The sequence below is a fragment of the Scleropages formosus genome, chromosome 3 (genome assembly GCF_900964775.1).
Source record: "Scleropages formosus chromosome 3, fSclFor1.1, whole genome shotgun sequence".
Lineage (NCBI taxonomy): Eukaryota > Metazoa > Chordata > Actinopteri > Osteoglossiformes > Osteoglossidae > Scleropages > Scleropages formosus.
In genome coordinates, this window is record NC_041808.1 from 15,952,340 (window position 1) to 15,970,236 (window position 17,897).

The following is a 17,897-nucleotide window of genomic DNA, read 5'->3' on the forward strand; positions in this document are numbered from 1 at the left end:
AAAGTGGTCTGAAACCACAATGTAATTACGTCCAATTTAGACATTGTTGTTTCCTTTCTCCTGCACTGAACCGTGACAGACAGGAAAGCAGCTATAGAAAATGTACACAAATAGTTGCAGCGATGTGCTGTATGTGGCTGTTCCCAGCAGAACGAACGAACGAACGAACAAACAGTGTGTGAAGAGGAAGTCCCATAAACAGACCGCCCTGAGGTCCCTAGATGTGGGAGCCGGGCTGCGCAGGCCTGAAACTCCAACCCGCATCCCAAAACAGGCCCGCTGGCACCACCTCTTACATGTGAGCTCATCAAGGTCTCATCAATCTATTCATCAGCCAAACCTCACTCAACATAGCACCATTTCACAAGACTTTTCCACAAATCACTCTACAAGAAGATTCTTCATGTTCCAATAATTACTAATTATTCCCTGACCCCCTTGGAAGGAGAACAATTTGGTTGGACTGGAACGTACATATCCGCACAAAATTCACAGATTAAACACCTTCTACAACCTACATATGATCTCTCCATAGGCAGAGCTACAGACAACTTCATGTAAATCAATTTCATGTTAATTTTAAAAAGGGCACTTTGGCAATATTACCTAAACATTAAACTGCTCCAGTGGCCATTTTGTGATATTAACCATTCCGGTGAAACACACACCACACTGCAATAGTGAGGACCTCCCTCCCACTAGTTACGGCCACAGCTGACCTGTACTGCACTTTGGGTGTGCAAGGCCCCAGGAGAACGCAGCAGAAAGGGGGCAGCCGAGACGGCGACCAAGCAGGCAACCCTCAGAGGAACTCTCACCTCTCACCCAGCCATGGCTTTTCCCCCACCCCTCCATCTCTCGGACATTACCGTTCCACCTCGATACTACGAAGGCAAAAGACGAGAAGGGAAATGGGTAAGACAGACACTAAAAAAAGTTAACGTGATTAAACTACTACATTTTAATGAGGCAGAAAATGACTACAGTAAAGTGATTTGTAGTCAGTCATTGCTACTCAGCATCCGTCTCGCTGTTTCCAACACACACACACACACACACACACACACACACACACACACACACACACACACAGCATGTGTCAGAGCCTACCATTTGGTCAATAAGTGCTTTGAGATTTGGGCCCCCAGGCAGCTGTCACACCATGTACAGTTGGTGTGTGAGACTCAGCACTTGGGTGCAATTGACAAACACACTGAAATGACTCTAAGCAAGTGTAACACCAAAAAAAAAAAAACTGCTAAAAAATACTTCCTCTTTGCAAAAAGTGTGATATTTAATAAAAACATAACTGGGTGTTACTTAGTGGTAAACACTCCAGATGTTAAGCTACAAGGAGCAATCAGGCACAATGAGCAGTAGTAGACTGCTCACAAGACCTTTTCCAAAACAGGCTGTGCATCACATTGCTCTGTGTGTGTGTGTGTGTGTGTGTGTGTGTGTTTATTCTTCAGTGGTCCACACTGTAATCCTAACACTGCACTATTAAAGTTGTTTGTACAGATACTACTTGTACTTTTGCATCACGTACCCCTGCTGTTGGCTAACAAAAAGAGAGTAAATGTAAAGGGTCACAGGTTATTAAGTCCAATACAAACGTCTTGCAAAGTTACAACAAGTTTACTGCTCACACTGCAGACCTGTCTGTGGACTCACAGGGATGAGCAGCACAGACACTGTTTATTAATGGGGATGGGGAGGTTGCACTCACCTTTTTGCAATGAATAAAGCCCTAAATAAACCCTTGTGCCTCCAGGATTACCTAAGGTCAGGCTCAAGTGCCAGGGGTGTGCTGCCACCCACAAATCCATCTAGTCCTCCCATCCCAGCCTGATGCTGCTGACAGTCGTTGCCATTTTATTGCAAAGGATGTCATTTTTCCAGTAACTAGGCTTTACAGGGCAGCTCATATCCAGTTGTATCCCGGTCTGCCCCCAATAAGTGCTCCAGGCCGCCTGCTTCAGCGCTGTACAACCACCCTAAGCTAGTCTCAATGCCATGAGAACCAGCCTCACAAGGACCACTTTGTATCCTTGCCCCAAAAAATAATTTTTAAAAATGGATTACTCCCTTAATGCATCACTGTCTTTTCATGACAGGGCACCTGCACTAATGACAGAGCAGAGCAAAAAAAAAAAAAAGCCAACTGCCATACACTTCAGGTAAAACAGCAAAATAACAAATCTGTTTGCCATGTACATCAACCTGCAGAGACCAGTAACAAATTGGCAGAAATCGCAGCTTACGCAACAGCTTCTGACGCATTTGTAAACGTGCCAATCTCTGGAAATCAAATGTGCCGATGTCTGGGACAATCGTTGAGGTTAGAGACACGTGTCTTATGTGGTTTTCACCTCCCAGCAATGGCTGGCGGTCCTTTCGGGTCACATTCGTAGCTTGCTCAGCCTCTACCCCTCTACAGCACACTCCGGCCACTGTAAATCCATGCCTTCCCAGCACAACAAACTGACATTGTAGCACGACTTGGTTTTTTTTTTTTTAAAAAAGCCTCTCAGTGTAGCAGATAATTAGAGCAGAGGATCCAACGACAGGTTGCTCTTCGCTCACTCTACTCTGAGCTTCGACATTATCCCCCTGTGGGGGGTGGCAGAGGGATGCTTTGTGTGTGTGTGGCGATGGTAACGTTAACTGAGGACACAGAGGGTGTTACATACCCTCACATGCACACGCACCAACAGAAACAAAGTGATGCATGGTTCACAAGAACCCAGACAAACCATAAAGGAATATGGAATACCCACAAAGCCGTACTTCTAAAGACACTACGAGCCTCTGGGTAAAAAGTGTGGAACGGAGACGAAAGTGATGATAGATCAAGAGAGGAGGCAAAATGAAGGTAAAGGGATATCGGGAGCAGGCACACAACGAAGGTAAAGATGCACCAAGGTCAAAGTGCTGTGTACCAGCATATGTCTGAGACAATGCAGAAGGGCAAATCCCCCAGGACAGCGTGCGACACTGCACGGAACGTTAGAGTGTGGCGTGTGCCAAGCAGGATAGCAGCAGGGTCCTGGGGCGGGTAGCTGTGTGTGCTGCCAGCACTCAGCCTGATTTAGTGGCCACAGGGGACCCTCAGCAGGCTGGCCTGGAACTCAGACTCCTGGTGATTCTCTAACCACAAGACAGCTTGCTACTGGTCAGTGGGAGAGAGAGGGGGGAGGGGAAGAAAAAAAAAAAACCTACCAAAAATACCATCAGTGGCAGCAATACTGAATATAACACTGTTCTGACCTGTTCTCCGCAAACCGGTCTGCCTGCTGCACAGTTAAGAATACTGAGGGAATGCACTTTATTAGCACTGCTCTGTGATTGAGTCACACCAAGGCAGGTGATGACAAGAATGGGAGCAGGGGTTCCTCTAGAAACCTCGAGAGCTCCTCTCACAGCCCATTACAATCTCACTCGGACACAGTTTCATGGAATGCAGCGTTCAAACACTGTTCATTTCTCACAAATTCTGCCATGTTGCACATATTATATTATTGAGGTGTTCAAGCAGAAAATCAGCCAATCTGGGAAACAAAACAAATGACTGAAAACATGAGAACTACAACCCGTGTTTGTTTTTCTAGCTGTTTGAAATGTTGTTTCCATGTCTCTCTTGAAAACAAATCACCCATGAGATTAGTTACCTACCTGCTTCAGGCTCTCCCTACTGCATCTCAGGCATTAAGGAGTCACAGCTCATGAGGCTGCAGACCACATCTATAAAGTACAAAATAATGACTTCATTAGCAAAGCAGTCCAGGGTGACTGGCCATGCGAGTCGCCCTACAGGGCTTCTTGGCCCACAGTGGGATTCCAGTCAAGACTCCACGCACTCATGCCAGAAATGTGCATGTGAGTTCGGGAGATTCATTCTCTCACACAGCCACAATTATTCTGAGTCAAACTAGTCTGCTGGCTTCCATAAGCAGTCTTCGTACTGGCAAGATAACCAAAACATGGTGGATAGAGAAGGTTAAAGCAACATGTCAGAACATTTTATAGAATCCATGCTGGGTCATGTCTGGCCTGCTCTGGCAAACTGCTGTGTTACAGCCACATGGCTTCACTTGGCAGAGGGAGCTCCATGGTCCTAGTGAAGCACCAGAGAGAAGATCACGAGGTCGTCGGCTCTGCCTGGAAACAAAAGCCGAAGCCCCACCTCTCCAGAAGCCATTCGCCTCTGAGTGCATGCTTTCCTGACTCACCGAAGCATGAAATAAATGCTTTTTCTTTATCAACAGTTGTCAAATTAAGTTACTTATTCCTGATTTTGAAAAATCAGCCCTACAAAACATAAACACTGAGTCACTGAAGAACCTCTCCCATATTGAGTCACTTTTTATTTAAAAAAGCCTCTGAAGGAGCTGTCATCCTTTTGTTTCTCTGGCCCATTGAAGACTACTCAGGCAAGTCCAGGCACACCTTCCCTTACTTTCTCTCACACACAGACAGTCACACAGTCAGACACACTGCTTAATTTCTATGATGGGAGGGGGCAGTCTCCCTGGGCTTGTGGGCAAAGTGACAGGAAGCAGGACAAGAGACATGCTGGAGCTTGACACGGTGCAGGAATGGCGACGCCAGACAATGGTGGGACAGATCACTACTGAGGTTTGATGTTTAGGTTCAGGATGTTCTCAGACACACAGAGACCGACACCACAATGCTCTCCACTGCTTGGTGTGAAGCTACTTCAGCAAGACTACTCTGCTTTAACATAAGATTCCAAAACACTCAGGAATTAAGGACAAAATTATTATTATTTTATTTTTTATAGAGCGCTCTTCTCACGCAGTGACACAGAGCGCTTTAAGACAGACATAAGGCAAGAAAAACAGATACAAACAAAGAAGACGGTTAACTAATGGCTACCATAATGAAGAACTTATTATAGAGCTATGAGTATACCTACTGACCACCAGGGAAAGCAACAAAAACTCAAAATAAAAACAAACAAAATAAACTTGCATTTCCTGACATGAAGTATACAGTGGTTAGCTATTTATTTTATTTAGCTCATGCTTTTTTCCCCCCCGAAGTGACTTATAATGATTTACCCATTTATACAGCTGGTGAATTATTACTGGAGCAATTCATTTTAAGTACCTTACTCAAAGGTATGACTGAAGGGTCTTTTTACATACAACACATAACAGCTGATTGAAGAACTGACATAATAAAGATGGATTTCATAAAATTAAGACAAAACAGCAGCCATCTGGGAGCCCCAGAGAATGTTCATCTAACCATTCTTACATGCTGTAAAAGACAACAGCCCTGAAGTTGTAGCTTTCGTGTGTGTTCGTCAACATGTTGCTGAACCAGAGGCAAGAGTCACCTTGGTGAATAAGGTGGGGGGCTGATAACACTCCACAGAGTTCACTGGAAGTTGCTTTGGAGAAAAGCATCTGCTAAATAAAATAAAAAAAAAAAAAATAATATAAAATAAAAAAGAAATAAAGTGAGAGTGATGAATACCACAGGACTGCAGCACCAGCAACGAATGGGAAAGGGTCTTCTCCAGAAAGGTGTCAGGAAAACACGTGCCCCCCCACAGTCCCTCACCTTGTACCTTGTTCCCCCAACACATGACATCACTGTTCTCTGGGACGGCCCGCCGAATAATCCAGGTGAGAGGTAAACACCCAAGCAAGCCGGCCAGGGGAATGCCCCACACCCTCTATGCAACACTGCAGCCACATTGTGATGGCGCCAATGGCGGCACAGGTGCAGGAACCATGTCACCGTTGTCTTTTCTTCATCTGAAACCCGTCACTATTCTGTTCATTGATACCAGTGTGCACATGTCTACAAGCACTGATGAATGTATTTAACTCTGTGTGTGTGCGTGCGTGCGCGCACACTTGCAAACAAAACCTCTGTGTGCATGCATGGGGAGGTATGCGCCAGTCAAAAGTTTAAGTACACTTGTTGGCAGCTACTTTTGTTATGAAATATTTGATCAACTAATCAGAGCAGGAAATGGGCCAACATGTCTTCCCAATATTTCTGCAGCACTTTTCAGAAATATAGGACAAAGAGGGTTGCTTTGCTTTCTCTTTTCTGTCCAGTGCATATCAAAAGTACGAGGGTGGTGCAAATATCTGCATAAAGGAACATTTAAGCCATTCAGAACAGGAATCTCACCCCCCATCCAGATCCACAGCTCCCACCATCTTCTGCAGCAGACAAGGTCACAAGAGAAACACACAGGGTATGGTACAGAAACATAAATAGGTGGAGGACAAGTAGACAGGAAACAGACCTCCAAATCCCAAACTTCAAACAAGCACTTATTGTTGCAGATGTTCCCTCCATCCTGTTTCTTCAAGAGAGGCAAAAGCAGCTCGTTCTCGACACGCACAATAGGGAGGCGCGCACAACACGTGAAGGTCACACCTCAAAGTAAACAAACATCTGTAGCTCTAGTAATAAGCTTCAATACAGACATACAGCTTCACAAACCGTGAAAAGTGCAAGTCACTTTGGATTAAAGTATCAGACAAACATCCGTCCATCATTCCAATTTCAATAACCGCTGTCCTCAGAGTCACTGTGAATCAGAACCTAAACTGGAAGCACTGGGCGCAAGGCCTAGGAGGGTACACCCAAGACACCCAGTCCAACACACACACACACACACACACACACACACACACACACACACACACACACACACACTCACATGCCAAGGGCAATTTAGCATCACTCATTCACCTGAACTGCATATCCTTTGACCGCGGGAGGAAACCTACACAGACACAAGAAACCCACATTCTCTTGTACCACCCAGGCACCGCAAGGCTGCAGGACTACTCACTGCACCACCATGCCAGTCAGTCAGATAAAAAGTGAAATAAATACAATAATCCAGACCAAACACTCAGAGTTGTACAGTGCCATGGGTGTTCTCTATGATGAACGTTCTGAAAACCAGCGCAGTGCTGATGTCATGCTCAACTTTCAAGCATCTAAAGATTTAAAAATTTTTTTACATCCCATATTTCACATCTGTGGGTTGTGAACTCTAAATGAACATAAGAAATCTTGCTGCTTAATGGTGCCTACAGTCAGCAAGTTTGCATTTAAATGTTTGTGTGCATAGCTGTGAGCCAACAGGACTGCAGAAGGCAAGGATCAGCCAGTTCAACTACAGTTGGCTCTGAAGGTAAAAGCTCAGAACACAACTGAACTGCAGAAACCACAACAGCTGCAGCCCGGGATTCTGAAAAAAGCAACCAGCTGAAGTTTCACGACAGTTAAAAACATGTGCCAGAGATTTAGCTGCATGAAGAAGCTACCGGAGCTTAGCATACCAGTAAGAGTACTGCCTGCTCCAGGCCCTGTTCACAAAAACACTCAAGTCATAGCTTCAAAGACATTTAAGTTATATAGCATCACTGCTCACAACACACTCATTCTCACGGAAGGTGAGTTACATTTACATTTACTCCTTTAGCTGATGGTTTTCCCACAAAGCCATACTTCGAAAGACTATGAACCTCTGAGTAAAAGGTGTGGAAGCAATTTATAATGATAAGCTACATACAATTATTTAACCATTTATACAGCTGCATAATTTTACTAGCTCAATTTAGGGTAAGTACATACTCAAAGGTACTACAGCTGGAGGTGGGATTCGAACCTGCGACCTTCCAATTCAAAGACAGCTCCTCTAACCACTACACATACAGGTGGCCCGTAAAGTAAGGGAGAATCACCAAATGAGTGATAAAAGAAGGGAATCTACAAGGTGTCAGCAGTATGTTTTACAGTGTCTTGGTTCTAGTCTGTCAGGAAAGCTGATCTGTGAAGTTATCTGCTGGCGTTCTCACTTTGTGTGAATCAAAGTAACACAGTTCTAATGTTACTGCTGTCTTCACATGCCTGCGGCCTCTGAACTCGAGACACAGCTGGCGGTACACTGTGCAATACCCAAATGGCGCTAGAAACATCCTCACTGGGATTTGACTCAGCAGTCTCAGTCTCTCATAAAAATGGACAATGTGATGTCAAGCCAGCGTCAAATCTTACGTTACCATTCTACGGATAACAGCAACAAGAGAACACTCCTTAAAAACATGTACAAAACACTGCACATCTGGTTCTCTCAATTCAGAAAGGCATAACTGTAAAGAGGCATACTACGGTATACTATTGACCCCATCGCACTCTACAAAGATGTCACTATGCAAGGCTAGTTTTCATTCTGCTGTCTCCTGAGCTAAAACAACCTTTTTCCACAACAAAATAGTCTGGGGGGGGAATCTGCCACCTTCTCATCCCTTCTGTGTCCTCCGCTGCCCCCTCCTCCTTCTTCTCTCACTGCTGATGACTTTGCTTTGCAGAGACAAAGTCAATGCAATCACGGACAAGTCTCAGCATCATCCTGCCCGGTTCGCACTGGACCTTTCTGCGAAGTCACGCTCTCCAAATTCAAGCCATTCTCTGAATCTGAAATCTCTGACCTCCTGATATCACAGAGAGCCACAACCTGCTTGCTTCATCAGAGCCCATCGTGACTCTTGCAGACCACCTCCCCGCAACTCTCCACCTTCATCTCTAAGATCGTCAACTCCTCGCTCTTCTCCGGCTGCTTGCAATCTGCCTTCAAAACTGCTCTCATTTCACCTCTGTTAAAAAAAACCCTACCTGGATTCCAACTCAGTCCAAAAATACAGACCAGTCTCTCTCCTCTCCTTCCTGTCTAAAACTCTAGAATGGGCAGCCTGTGAACAACTATCTGAATTCCTCAACCAGAACCATCTCCTCAATGGATATCAGTCTGGTTTCAAAGTTAGTCACTCCACAGAGACGGCACTCCTGGCGGTGTCTGATGCTCTCCAGTCGGCTAGAGCCGCCTCCCTCTCCTCAGTCCTCATCCTCCTTGACCTGTCTGCAGCATGCGACACTGAACCATCAGTCTCCTCTGTTAGTCAGCTTCGGATCAAAGGAACAGCACTACGATGGTTTGAGTCCTACCTATCTGGCAGATCCTACCAAGTGGTCTGGCGGCACTCCCGTTCTTCTCCGCTGTCTCTCTCAACCGGTGTCTTGCAGGGCTTGGTACTGGGTTCTCTGCTCTTCTCAATCTACACCTCCTCCCTCGAACCTGTTATTACCTCCCACGGATTCAAATACCACTTCTACGCTGATGATACCCAGCTCTTCCTCTCCTTTCCACCTGGAGCATCGGACATTCCCGCGTGCATTGCTGCCTGCCTCTCGGACATCTCTATATGGATGTCTGATCATCACCTCCAACTTAACCTCTCCAAAACAGAGATCCTACACCTCCCAGCTGACCTGTGTTCCTGTCACGATTTCATTAGCAAACTGCACAACTCACTCGTTTTGTCTACCTCCTCATCTAAGTCTGGGAGTGATAGACTTGAGTCAATCTTTCTCTCAGCACATCGAAGCCACAACCCAGACCTGCAGATACATCCTGTATAACAGCACAGGATCCATCCAAGTCTCACAATTGACTCTGCTCAACTACTTGTCCAGGCCATGGCGACATCCCATCTGGACTACTACAACTTTCTCTTGTGTGGCCTTCCTGTTACTGCCATCAAACCTCTACAGCTGATACAGAACACTGCTGCCCAAGATCTGTTTGACTTGCAGAACTATTCTCATGTATCTCCTCTACTCGTTTCTCTGCACTGGCTTCCTATAGCTGCCCAGATCAAATTTAAGACCCTGGTTATTGCCTACAAATGCATCATTAGAGCTGCTCCTAGCTATTTACAAGACTTGATCAACCACTACACCCCAACCAGACCGCTTTGCTCTTCTACTTCTGCCCGCTTGGTGGTCCCACGCACAAAAGGTAAAACAGAAAGGTTCTCGGTTCTGGCTCTGTTGTGGTGGAACGACTTCCTCCTCTCGCTCAGAAGTGCTGAAACTCTGTCCATATTTACAAAGGGTCTGAAAACTCACCTCTTCTAGACTCATTTTGTCCATTATCTCTTAAGCTCATGGAAGGTTTAAATGTTCATGCACCATAACTTGCATATAACCGGATAAGCCTTTACACAGCTGCTACTCCTGTATTGTACGTAAATGTTTCTGTATCTCAAAAAAAATTGTAGGAAGATGATCAGGAATCGTCTATTCTGAGTTTTACACAGCTGCTCGCGTAATGAACATTGGTGCATATGGTGGAAAGAAACTAACTTAATCACACGTCTGCAACTGTATCTCTCTTTCTCCTAATGTAATGCAAAAATTGTATTCTGAGATATACGTCACTCTGGAGAAAAGCATCTGCTAAACTAATAAATTTAAATGTACATGAAGCCTTCATATCACTTGTCAACAACTTCTTAAAAGTTTGAAATCAGACTAAATCTACTCTTAATCCCAACACCACAGATGCATTCAACTAAAAATAGAAAGACGACTCATCAAGAAGGTGGTGAAATGGGAGAGTGTGAATGATTAAGATGGAACCGCCACCTGAACAAGATGGGGGAGCATATGTGTAACTAACTGAAGCATCAGAACCAGCATGACAGTATTCACCATCTGAGAACACTTCAGAAAATGGATGAAAAATATGAGAGCAAGCACACAGCTGCCTTCAGGCCACAAAGAAGCAAACAGAAAAGGGCAGGGTTGCAAGCATAATATACTTGTTGTTTTGACAAAAGTAGTAAAATGTTTGAGCTCAACTACATTCAGATGTTCCCCTTGGAAGGAGATTTAGATAAATGGCACAACAGCAAACATGCAGAGGAACTGACTTCATTGCACATTTCAGCTTGCTCATATCCATTCTGAAGTAAGAATAAACTGCCTGGACTCATACCTCCAATTTACCGAGACAGGCAATGTAACTTTCTACCTTTCGTAAATTTATACCATGTGGCTCTCCCTGAGCCAAACTACCGAACAATGCGATATCACACAGGAGATGACTCAACACCACTGGGAAAGGAAAGGTAGACTGCAGTAGGGATCAGCGGGGAAGTCCGTGCAAGATGCTGGGCCCAGTGAGGTCCGGCGTAAGGCTGAGTAAGCAATGCACAGTCGAGAACGAGGTGGGACAACCATAGAGCAGGACAGATCATAGCAGGGCATCGTAGGGGCAAACCAATCACAGGGCTACACTGACTGCATGTAGTGTGGGAATGGACATCAAGTGGAAGCAACACAATGTCCAGCCTGAGAATGAACTACCAAGACAGCAGTTCAAGAACTACAGGGGGCAGACGCTCTGCATGCACCCAAATTTACTAAGCAATTGCAGAGCAATTTCCATTACAGCATTTTTACTGTTGTGTACTTGAATATATACACAATATTGTACCATATACACCACATAAATAATACTGTAATGTAACCCTTTATTTATTGACACACAAGGCAGCAAAAGGGTTACAGCACAAGAAAGTAAATGGAAATATTGCCCTTTCAGGCTAAACAATCTCTTTCCCAAGCCAGAGTTATACTGCAAGCTTAATTAAATCTTGCCTTTTAAGATCTGTGGCTTTTCTTCACGTCCCAATAAATGCTAGCAATGTAACAAAAGTGAGTTTTGGCTGCAAAGTGCAGGAATGTGCATCTTCAGTGTTGGGTGCAGCAAGCCCTTCACAGCTGCAGCGCCACATATGATAGGGGTTATGATGGGCTGCGAAAAAGAGGGTACTGCCTGGGTTACGGTGTTCCAACCTGACCCCGCTCCTCCACAAATCAGTCTGCTCAGAGAACTATCAGGTCTTGTACTTGGAGTCCACTCGGTGACCCCTGCCCATATCCGTTCCACAATTACTATAAATCTCTGTTTCACGCATACAACACAGCTATAATGAATCCCAGTCCTGAATAAATCAAATCTCCGGTTTCTCAAAAAAAAAAAAAAACTGTTTACACAGTACACCATCCAAGTCCAAGTTACGTTCTTCCTGAACCATACAAAAGGCACGTATTTCTTCTGGCCTTTCCTCAAAATCCTGCTGGGGAACTCAGCTTGGTTCAGCTTGCAGACGCCTACATGGTTTCTCAAGTTCAAACAGGGAGTTCCTCAGAGGAACACAGCTGTTCTGCTCAGGCTCCTCACACACATACTGACAGTACCGACAATAAACAAAGATGGTTCAATCAGATGAAACACAGTGAGATTGAGCCTGAGCCCCCACCCACCTTTGCTCTTGGTTCATTTTCAGGAAAGGACAGACACAATGTGGGGATTGTGCGTTTACGCAATGGGTTTGATTTTCATGCTCATAATGAGAGCTGGAAGCAAGCGCAGTTGTGTAACGTGGACACATGGGATGGATCCTGCAAACAGCTGTTGACAGTTATTTCTTTAAAAAACAGAACTGAAATTCAAGAGGAAGAAAATAAAACAAATTTCAATATTTTCTGTATGAAAAGTCCAAAACTAGCAACCATTATTGAGGGGGTTTGAAACTTAGAGTGAACATCACATCAGGTATCTAAAAAAAAAATATACATATATGTCACTGATGTTACAGTGTACACAATGGTTCAGCAGGAGATGTAGATAAGAGCCATCACCTTATCTCAACATCCCTGCTTCACATCCAGCTCCTGCTACTGTAACCCTTGATCAAGATTTTTACCCAGAAATCATACAGTAAGAATATCTTGATATACAAATGAGTGAATCATTAAGTTGATTTCTATCACTGCTTCAAGTTGCCTTGAATAAAGGAATCGGGTTAATTACTTCAGTGAACGGGATGCAGTACTGTAGTTCTGGTAAAAATGTAGAGTTCAATATTGTATTTTTAAGCAGTTGTTTACTTGACATTTATACAAAGTGGAAAACAAGCTCAAACATCAAGCCCTGTGACTGGGTGAGACCCTTTCAAAGGCTAAAAAATAACACCCCCTGCAGCACTGTTTCAGCACCTGTTGACCTGTGTGTAAACTGTTTTAAAAAAATAAAAAAAAAAACCAGCTGCCGGATATTTCTGGTGAATGTTTCTAGTAGTATGTGCACTTACTGTTCCCAAAAACAGAATGGAAGTTTGCATATCTGTAGAGAGAGAAACACTGAAGGATCTTCAGATGGAGAGAGACAAAAAAAGCACAGCTGGAGGCTTTGTATATCAATATGGAGCAAGTCATGGCTTGAGATTCATGTGCAAAAGTTTAAAACCCCAGCATGCTAATTGGTGTTACACAAGTTTCTAATTCTCGTTAAAAAGAGCCATCCACAAATAAACTGCAACAACTGAACATGTATTAATCATATTCTTCAAAAAAAAAAAAAAAAAAAAAAAGAAAACTGTATGGGGGTAAACGTTGCTGGATTACTAGGACTCCAAGAATACGTAGGTCAAACTATCCCTGGCAGGATGAAATGAAATTAAAGCAAAGGGTAGGTCTCTGGGGAATTTTATGGCTGTTCAATTCACTACATCATAAAGATGCAGAGGCATAAAAACCTTGAGAATATCAATGACTCAAATCCCCATAAGTAATCAGTTCTTAAGTCCCTTGCAGAAAGCTGGAGTCAAGTGAAAATGGATGAAGCTGGAGAAATATATGAAATACACAGGCACTGGAGGACTGAGAGAGTTCTAAAATACATAATATCTGTAAATAACGTCAGTTCCAAGGCCTCATGCTACTTTCTGGTGAGAACTGCAAGTGTTGCTTGGCAAAACCAGACTGCACAGCAACAGCAATGCAAACACCATCCTGAATTGTTGTTTGACAGAAATAGCCAGATGTTATGTGACAGCAATAAGTCTTGAAAAAGGACGTAAGCTGAAAGACAAAGGTGAAGCGAAAATACTGACCAAAGCAGCAAACTGCTCATCTGTCTCACTGACAAGCTCACAGAAATGAATTGAACAGCGGGCCCTTGTGTCATGAACTCAAGCCTTGTTTTCCCCAACAAATACAGCAATAGTTGAACAGTGTTAGACTATTTGCACCAATACAGTCAGCTGATTGTTTTAAGCTCATAACAAAAAGCAATGGAGGCGCAAAAAAATTAAAAATACTCCACATACATATCCTTGTTTGCTGGATATCAACAAGAAAAGAAATGGGCTAATTCTTTACTTATTGCTACACACTGAAGCTTGTCTATTGAACTGAATTCCCCACTGTTTGATAACTGCCTTCCAAAATCAATTCCATATCATTTATTAATCCAGAAATATGAAACACACTGGAGAGGATGAAATGGTGTGAAAAGTCTTAAGCAGTGCATTATCACAATCATTGTGAATAATTCTGCACTAAAAACATGACTGTTTAAAATACACTGATCAGCCACAACATTAAAACTACTGACAGGAAGTGAATAACATTAATTATCTCATTACAATGGCACCTGTCAATCAGTAGGATATATTTAGCCAGCAAGTGAACAGGCAGTTCTCAGATTTAATGTGTTGGAAGCAGGAAAAATTAGTGAGTTTTACGCAGCTACTCGTGTGATGAACATTGGTGCATACGGTGAAAAGAATTTAACTGCACTTAAGAATCACACATCTGCAGCTATGTCTCTCTTTCTCCTCATGTAATGCACAAATTGTATTTTCCATGAAATATACATTGCTAAATGAATAAATGTAAACATAAATGTAAAAATGGGCAAGCATAAGGATCTAAGCGACTTTGACAAGGGCCAAATTGTGATGGCTGACGAATGGGTCAGAGCATCTCCAAAATGGCAGGTCTTGTAGGGTGTTCCTGGTATGCAGTGGTTAATACCTACCCAAGTGGTCCAAGCAAGGACAACCAGTGAACTGGCAACAGGGTCACGGGCACCCAAGGCTCACTGATGCACGTGGGGATCGAAGGCTAGCCCCTCTGGTCTGATCCCAAAGAAGAGTTACCGTAGCAGACATTGCTGAAAACCTTAATACTAGCCATGATAGAAAGGTGTCAGAACACACAATGCATCACAGACTTCTGCGTATGGGGCGGCGTAGCCAAAGACCGGACAGAGTGCCCATGCTGACCCCTATCCACCGCCGAAACCACCTACAACGGGCACATGAACATCAGAACCGCACTATGGAGCAATGGAAGAAGGTGGCCTGGTCTGATTAATTATTTTCCTTTAGATCACGTGGATGGCCGGGTGTGTGGGTTGTTTACCTGAGGAACAGATGGCAGCAGGATACACTGTAGGAAGAAAGCAAACCAGTGGAGGCAGTATGATGCTCTAGCAAATGTTCTGCTGGAAAACCTTAGGTCCTGGCATTCATGTGAATGTTACTTCGACACATACCATCTACCAACAGATTGTTGCAGACCATGTACACCCCTTCATGGCAACAGTGTTCCCTGGTGGCAGTGACCCTGCCACATTGCAAAATTTGTTCAAGAATGGTTTAAGGAACATGACAAAGAGTTCAAGATGTTGATTTGGCCTCCAAATTCCCCAGATCTCAATCTGACAGCATCTGTGGGATGTGCTGGAAAAACAAGTCCGATCCACGGAGGCCCCACATCGCAATTTACAGGACTTAAACGATCTGTTGCTAATGTCCTGGTGCCAGATACCAAAGGACATTTTCATGGTCTTGTGGAGTCCATGACTTGACGGGTCAGAGCTGTTTTGGCGGCAAGAGGGGGACCTACACAATATTAGGCAGGCGGTCTCAATGCTGTGGCTGATCTATGCAAGTCTTCAGTTTAATGCCTACAAAAATGCTATGTGTATTTACTCAGCATGTCTGCATTATTCCAACATTCTGTACCTTGGTCAATGTTGTGTGCATTTATTTAAATTAACCCATAATTTTACCAACTGTTTAATTTACTACAGTTCCAGCTAATTTCTGATGTACTTTCAAGACACTGTAAATTTGTGAAGCCACACAATTACAACTCCTCCAGAACCATCAAACACAAAGTAACATAAAACCATCTGAAGAATTAAAACATTAGTCTGGGCACAAGAACACCACATCCAACATTCACAACATAGTGTTCTAAACATGCCGATAACATGTGCTCTGACTATTATGCAAGGTTTGCATAATCCTTTATTTGGGAATTCCAGTATAAATAAATAAATAACATCTAACAGATTATTTTCAAATTTCCTGTTTAAGATTTAATGAATAAATGGGGCATATTGCTTAATGAATGCAGCCTCCTTGCAGATCTCACTTCTTCCCTAAAAATTTCTTATCATAACCTAGACTGAATTACAGAAACTATAATACATTCACAAAAAATTCCCTCATTTCATGAAGTAAACTGTATAGGGGTCAAAGTTCTATCAAAAAAAACTTGCTTCCTCGGTTGACAACAATCAAACATGAAATAAACAGTTTCGGCAATACAAATTGCATAAACTTAATGTAAGAGCCATTTGTAAAGATTAATTTTTAAAATTATTGCTACATATTTATACTCATCTACTTCTGCAGCTGAAAAGGAGTAAAAAAAGGATTAAAGTTGTTAAAAAAGAGGCCATTAGTGAAGCACCTCCTGAACCATGGGTAACCAGTTATGGCATCATGCACCTTATCATTTTTGGTTTTTAGGGAAAAGGTCATTATGTGATAGGTCTCTTATTGGGATATTTATTTATTCTACAGTCCTTTCCTCATACGTTGTTGTACGTGCTGATGTTGCCATGTGCAGTTTCCTTTGGATCAATGAAGTATTTAGCTACCTTATGCACGCAGTAGTAAGACGACTTACAATGGAAGTTAGTGTCAACGAGAAACACTGCAGGTGGACCAGAGGCCCTTGTGACTCTGCCTGTCTGTCCAAGGTGGAACAAAAAAGAAGTGGAGTCAAGAGATCTACTGGGAACAGTGGGGATCATCCGGGGTCCCCCGACAAACACCCGCGTGCGCGCACACACACAGTGAGAGACACAGATTAGCCACCAACAGTTCCCATGATTATACAGCTGCTCACGAGGTGAGAGGAGGACTGACTGAACTCGAGCTCCAGCTCCTGCGCTCTCGCTCTCTCTCTCGCGTCACGCGTGCTGCTGCTGCTGGTGGACGTATCATGGCACTGCTAAGTAGCCGGTTTTTATAGGTTTCTTTCCCTGTGAAAGCCGCGAGAGGATTTACTCTGTGTACTGGTGCTATTTATTATTGTTGTTTCGGTGTGTAAAAAGCCGAACACCCCCCCAGGTCGCGGACACTCCCCGGATCTGGGCGGGACTGGAGGATCACGGCGCCGGGAGGAGGGCCGCTCGAGGGCCGAGGCCACACACACAATGAATGCAGAACAGACAGAGAGGAACACACGCTACACGACGTGACAAATACAACGAATACAGAGACAGAGAGACACACACAGGCTAATGAGGAGCACGGCGGAAGAAGCGCGCGAACGACAACGAAGCAGCAGCAGACGTCTGAGGCGGCTCCTGTCGGCCAAACTGCGTAAACATGAACCATACATAAGCCTAAACCTTAATCCATGCAGCAGGGATAAATCCTCCGCGCGAACGGAGCAATAAAAAAAGCAACACAAGTGCATAAACACCCCTCACTGACCTGCGAGGCCGCCGTTCCCGCCGCAGCTGCATGTGACGGACGGCGCGCACACGCGCGCGCTCGAGCAGCGGCACAGTCCGCCTCGACACACCGAAGTAACGGACACGATGCCACGAGCGGTCGCTTCCAACGTGCAGCGCGAACACCTCAGCCGCTTGTCAGTTAACGCGGGAGCGAGCGCGACGGGCACGCAATAAGGGGCGGGGCGTCATGACTAGCCCCTCCCACTAACAACGGCGGGCGGCTTTCGAGGCTGCAGCGACGACGTTAGTTGTTGTGCACAGTTACACCCTCTTATACGCTGTTGCTAGTTCTCCATATATTGTACACTTACCAGTTATTTGTATATAAACCCTGGGGGGAGCAGCAGGGCCATTTAGCCCGAGCCTCACCTCAGTC

General features: G+C 44.2%; 1 protein-coding gene across 7 annotated transcripts in view; it reads right to left on the reverse strand.

Moving 5' to 3' along the window:
• LOC108935229 (ras-specific guanine nucleotide-releasing factor RalGPS2) overlaps positions 1 to 17,671 on the reverse strand; it is a 69,771-nt gene extending 52,100 nt beyond the window's left edge. For 6 of the 7 annotated variants that reach the window (XM_018753675.2, XM_018753672.2, XM_018753671.2 and 3 more), the window contains exon 1: positions 17,499 to 17,671. The gene's annotated coding sequence lies outside the window, so the exon portion shown is untranslated. Of the gene's footprint in view, positions 1 to 3,675; positions 3,707 to 17,498 lie in introns of those variants that run through there. The other variant, XM_018753669.2, reaches the window with a different exon arrangement.
• Between the last annotated feature and the right edge of the window lie 226 nt (positions 17,672 to 17,897).